The sequence below is a fragment of the Martes martes genome, assembly GCF_963455335.1.
Source record: "Martes martes genome assembly, chromosome: 8".
In the NCBI taxonomy this organism is placed as follows: domain Eukaryota; kingdom Metazoa; phylum Chordata; class Mammalia; order Carnivora; family Mustelidae; genus Martes; species Martes martes.
The window spans coordinates 43,547,234-43,553,185 of NC_137895.1; the positions used below are offsets into that span (position 1 = coordinate 43,547,234).

General features: G+C 36.2%; 1 pseudogene across 1 annotated transcript; it reads left to right on the plus strand.

Moving 5' to 3' along the window:
- The first annotated feature begins 1,242 nt into the window (after positions 1-1,242).
- Positions 1,243-5,601, plus strand: LOC308347042 (small ribosomal subunit protein eS17-like; annotated as a pseudogene). The gene is made up of 2 exons: positions 1,243-1,315; positions 5,136-5,601. The product of its transcript is annotated as a small ribosomal subunit protein eS17-like (transcript).
- Positions 5,602-5,952: the final 351 nt, after the last annotated feature.

The window sequence follows — 5,952 nt, forward strand, 5'->3', positions numbered from 1 at the left end:
TTCTATCCTGTTAAGTGTTAGTTGAACAGTTAAGCAGTTGGGATGAGGGTCCCCAAAAAGAAAATATGGAGTCAGGACAGCTAAAATAACACTGACCTCCTCTTTTGCAGCTTAGACAGGACCACACTGACTTTCTGCTTTGTAGCCTTTGCAGAAATGACTTCTGCAAAATGTCCTAAAATAAAACAGTTAACCACAAAAGCACGAGTCAATATCACAGGCAAGGGGCAGTTAAGACCTAAGCCCCCAGATGTCAACAAAAAAATTGATTCTTCAGTATATAGACATTAACCTAATAGGTAGGTAGATAATGTGACCAAAGCCCTAATTGCTTAAGGTAGTTCTTCAAAAGAACTCATAAAATCCCCTAAGCTTAGAAACAATGGCAACCCACTCAGATCCCCCTCCCTCTCTGGGAGCTTTGTACTCTTGCTCAATAAACTTTGCTACACACCACTATTGATCTGGTCTACCTCTTCATTCTTCGAAGTGGTGTGACCAAGAATTGAGGGGACTAAGGGAACACAAAATCCTGTAATACCAAGTATATCTAGAAAATGATTTCCTTGGTTAGATTTCTGAAAGTGTTTGGAATTTTGTAGATTCTTGTTGTTTTATTGTGTCTCAGAATTTCCACTGTGTTATAAAATGATTTCATGGAGGACTAGCCTCTGAGGAGATCCCTTTGGTGTAGGTACAGGGAAAATGCTAATACCTGTCCATCATCAGCATTCTATTTCAACTGGCATCAGAATGTTGGCTTTCTCATGGGGCATATCGTGGCCTATTTTGAAGCCACTCTCTTAAGATATACATAGCACACAGTCCATATCCTGACTTGACAGCACAACTAGGTTAAAGCAGTAAAAACTTGTACACCTGGACCTACTTCATTTTCCTCTCTCCTTACCATACTGTTTGTGGTTCTTTCCGTAAACCACCAGTCTACAAAATTCCTCAGAAAGAAAACCGACAGGAAGCTTCAAGTAGATACATAGTCCCAAACTACCAAGGACAAATGTCAATTTCTTAAGATTATTCCCCTCCCATGGCAGTTCTGAGGTGGATCCAAGAGTTTTTGCAGTTTTGATACATCTAACCCGAAATTATCTATGTCAGCTCTCCCTTTGGTAAAAATCCCTAGTGTTTCTGAGAATGAGCTCCCTTCAGTTACTTTAGTGAGCTACCCCTCAGCACCAACAGACTCATTTTCTTCCTTTAAGTTCTCCATTTTCTGCCTATATGGCTGGATTGGTGGGAATTAAGGTTGAAACACTAGTTTGGATATCCTCCGAACAACTAGGTGGAGTCCAGGGTAGGTTCAGGGTAGAACTCGCGGCAGCTTCATAATTGTTTTATAATGTTAATGGACATGTTGTTTATTGTTTTCAAAATTGAAAAGAAAAAAAGACCATTTTACGTATTGTAATATATTTCAGCTAGTCCATTGATATAACTAGAACTTTCCTATAATACATGAATGAAAGGGGGGTGAGCTGTGAAGAAGAAACACTACAAACATTACAAAAGGGAAATAAAAATCCTTTAATGTATATAAAGATTATATTCTGGGGCACCTGAGTGGCTCAGTGGGTTAAACCCTCTGCCTTCTGCTCAGGTCATGATCTCAGGGTCCTGGGATCGAGTCCCGCATCGGGCTCTCTGCTCAGCAGGGAGCCTGCTTCCCTTCCTCTCTCTCTGGCTGCCTCTCTGCCTACCTGTGATCTCTGTCGGTCAAATAAATAAATAAAATCTTTAAAAAAAGATTATATTCTCTGAACATATAGCCATAAAGGGGTATGCTAATATAAATATAAAATTGGGGATATATTTTGTGTGATTATGAATAAACACTAAGCTTTGATGGTCAGTATATTAGCTCTGCATAAAACCTGACTGCCTGTAATCTTTCATGAATATTTCACTTCACTTATTCTATAATACACTTGGGGATGTGTATTATATTTGTCTTCCATTTTCCCTGCCCTCAACCAAGTATACACCTCATATGTGTGCAATGAAGGGTTAAATAAAAGTTATTACATAAAATGGCAGAGTAATTATTAAGAATTTAAAGTGGCGGAATAACCTACTGAGAAATTAACTGTCTAGTTTTGTTTCATTTTTTTCTGTGATAGCACAACAAAATGGAAAAACGTTATTCTGTTCCACCCTCCTTTTGTAGCAGGGAGCTCTCTTTTTGTGTCCTTGGATTCTGGGTTTCTTTATTTCCTGGGTAAAGGCGCGGAGAGAGTTTTCTTATGTGTTAATGGGCAATGGAGAGAAGTTTTTGGGCAGAGTATAAAAATAATATGTATTAAAAAGTAAAAACCCCTATGTTTCCCTGTACCCATTACAATCTTTTGAGCATACTTAACTCACTTGACTGACAGGGACTGTAGCATCTGTGCATGTTGTCACTTAAAATTCTGTGGTTCTCCAAGGACTCTTGTTTCTCTAATCTCCCTATGGATGGCTTTCGTTCATTATGACAATTCCAAACTTTCTAGACATCACTTATTCCTTCTGGCATGGTCTCAGAATTTCAGGAGATACACAGAATTCTAATTCCCTCAGAAGAAGCCAAAGAAACACACACACACACTAACATCTTTCCCTTTTTTTGTTGTTTTAACAGATCTATGAAAATGTATCTGTGCTTTCCAATATGGTAGTCACCAGCCATGTATTGCTTTTGAGCACTTAAAATGTGCCCAGTGCACTGAAGAACTAAATTTTAACTTTCATATAATTTTAATTAGCTTAAAATTAAATTTAGTTAGTTAATGTAGCTTGTGGATACCACAAGACAGTGGGATTCTATAGGAAAAGTCAGTTTTATTTTGTGAAGCATTATGTGAAGAAACATTTTAGAGGAAGTATACACATTTTCATGGCAGTTACAGACATGTGGAAACTTCTGTTTTGTTTGTAAGAACAAATTAAAAATGGGAAAATGGCAGTTAAAGCTAAAAACTTGTACTGATTGCTTAGAAAGAAACAATGAGCCACATAATTTTCTGATACAAAGAGGATAAGGGAAAGTAAAAGATTTTATAACATGTAAATGATTAAAGATTTTACAATACCAGTCTTTTTAGAGATGTTATAAAATTATGAAAAGAAAACCTCACTCTAACATTTGAGTCTTCATAAAATTGATCACGTGATAGTCAATGTGAGTGATTAAGTTATCTTAGAATCTGAAAATTCACAAGATGCAAGTACATGAAAGATACATGAAATTTTCAATCTTAAATATAAGGCAGTATGTTTTCTCTTTGAATTGTCTGTGAAAACCCTGTGTATTCTACAAGTCATGTAGAAAGCACAAGTCATGGAAAGGGAGATTCTGTTTTTCAGTTAGCACATAATCTGAAGCTGATAATCAGACTTCAATAGTTTTATTGAGATTACAGTTTTGTTTTCCTTCAACATCATAAATTTAGTAAAGGATTATTGGAAATAAAGATAATATCACAATGTAGCTGTTAAATTATTCTGCTTTCTTGAAGACTTTCTAAAAATTTATATTAATATGAATACATGTAACATTTTATAATTATGCTAAGATGTGTACAGAAAATAACCTGTGATGTTCTTATTTATCTAGTAGGGAGTTTATACTTCTTTAGTAAAGTTATATCTATAATTTTTTTGCTTCACTTCACATTTAAGTAATTACTGATGAGTTTAATATCGCCAAAAAAGTCAGTGCGTTTTATATTTAAAATTATAGACATAACTATCTGAAATGAAGCTAGCTAATAGTGATACTAAGAACTTTTTTTGTTTTCGAGAAATTATCCACTAATGTTCATTTATATTAAATATAAGTTTATAAAATTTCTAGTCATGAACTTTGAAAGTTCACTAAAGGATATTGAAGATGAATAACTAAATATTTTATCATACTTGGATATTTGTGTCAGTATTTCATTTGGGAAAATGTTTTCCTGTAGACCAATGTGTATTTCACTATATACTATATTTGTCTACAGGACTAGTTAGCAAGAGTTATGGATTAAATCCTCTCTGATATAAAATATCAATTACATTTCCCTTTTGCACCAGTATCTCCGTTTGTCCTTTGTTTAGACACTGTTGTCGCGCGTGCATGCGTGTGGGTGTATCTGTGTGTTTTCATGAACAAAATAATCCATGTGAAGGCTAGTGAAGGGAATATTATGTTTTCTGTTAATTCAATGACAGTTTCAAAACTAAGCATTCATGGGGTGCCTGGTGGCTCAGTCATTTAAGTGTCTGACTCTTGATTTAGGCTCAGGTCATGATCTTATGGTTTGTGTGATCGAGCTCTGCATCAGGTTCTATGCTCAGTGGGGAGTTTACTTGAAGATTCTCTCCTCTGCTTGTCACCCCACTTATACAAGTGTGTGTGTGTGTGCATGCTCTCTCTTGCTCTCTAAAATAAATAAATAAGTCTTAAAAAGACCTAAGTGCTAATGGAGAAATTAGGGAAAATATAGACAAAGCCTTTTTTTGCATTGTGTATGATATGAATAAAAATTAAGTCATTCACTTTCTATTGGGTTTGTTCATCATGACATAATATATTCCAAGAAGGTCATACATAATCCTAAGCCAACTTTCTGAGAAGAATATTATTTATCTCATTTGCTCTCTCTCAAATAATATTTTTGCTGTCACATGTTACTCTTTTAAAGTGTATCTTCGATGATTATTAAGAAGAGAATCATGTAGCACATAATTCTATATCAATTTAATAGTCAGTACTCTCATGCTCCTGTAGATAGTCAAAATAAACAGAACATCAAGAACAGTTACATCAGCACTCACTCCATTCTTGTCCAAATATACCACATCCTACTCTACTATCTTTATAAAGATTATTTATTTATTTGACAGAGAGAGAGAGAGAGAGACAGTGAGAGAGGGAACACAAGCAGGGGGAGTGGGAGAAGGAGAAGTAGGCCTCCTGCGGAGCAGGGAGCCAGATAAGGGGCTTGATCCCAGGACACAGGGACCATGATCTGAGCTGAAGGCAGACACTTAATGACTGAGCCACCTAGGCACCCCTCTAGTATCATTATAAAGTGTGAAACATGCTTGTGCCGACCCTTTCATGACTTTTAAAACATTTCAATAATTTACAGTCTATTCCAACTCCTGCTTAGTACTTTACTTTTATGAGGAAATTGGAATTCTTTTTTACCGGGGACCTGCCAATGTGGGCTGTGTTTGCATCAAAACTGTGAAGAAAGCAGTCCAGGCCATCATTGAGAAGTACTACACATGCCTGGGCAACAACTTCCACACCAAGTGTGTGTGTGAGGAGATTGCTGCTATTCCCAGCAAGAAACTGCAACAAGATAGCCGGCTATGTCACACATCTGAAGTGCATGCAGAAATGCCCCGTGAGAGGTATCTCAATCAAGCTGTAGGAGGAGGAGAGAGAAAGGAGAGATAATTATGTTCCTGAGGTCTCAGCCCTGGATCAGGAGATCATTGAAGTAGATCCTGACACTAAGGAAATGTTGAAATTCTTGGGCTTTGTCCAACCTGCAGGTCACTCAGCCTACAGTTGGGTTGAATTTCAAAATGCCATGTGGAGCCACTTGAATCCTTCTGCTGTTCTATAATTTCTTCAATAAATCTTGGAAAACAGCAGCAGCAGCAACAACAACAAAAGAAATTGCAATAAAGTTCACTATTCTAAAATCATTTCCACATTTTAGGGGATTTCACTGTACACATTTCATATACATGCACATACTCCAGCTTTCAATTACATAATGGGTAATAATGCTAAATAAACTTACAGATTTCCTTTGGTATTCTGTGTTCTGATAATCTTGTTACATAGGAAAATATCATTTTAACAATTTTCTGTGCTCAGGTTGTTTCATAGCAGTGCAGTTGCCATCATTTTTCCTATTATTTTTATCACATGCATAATTTTTAAAAATACAG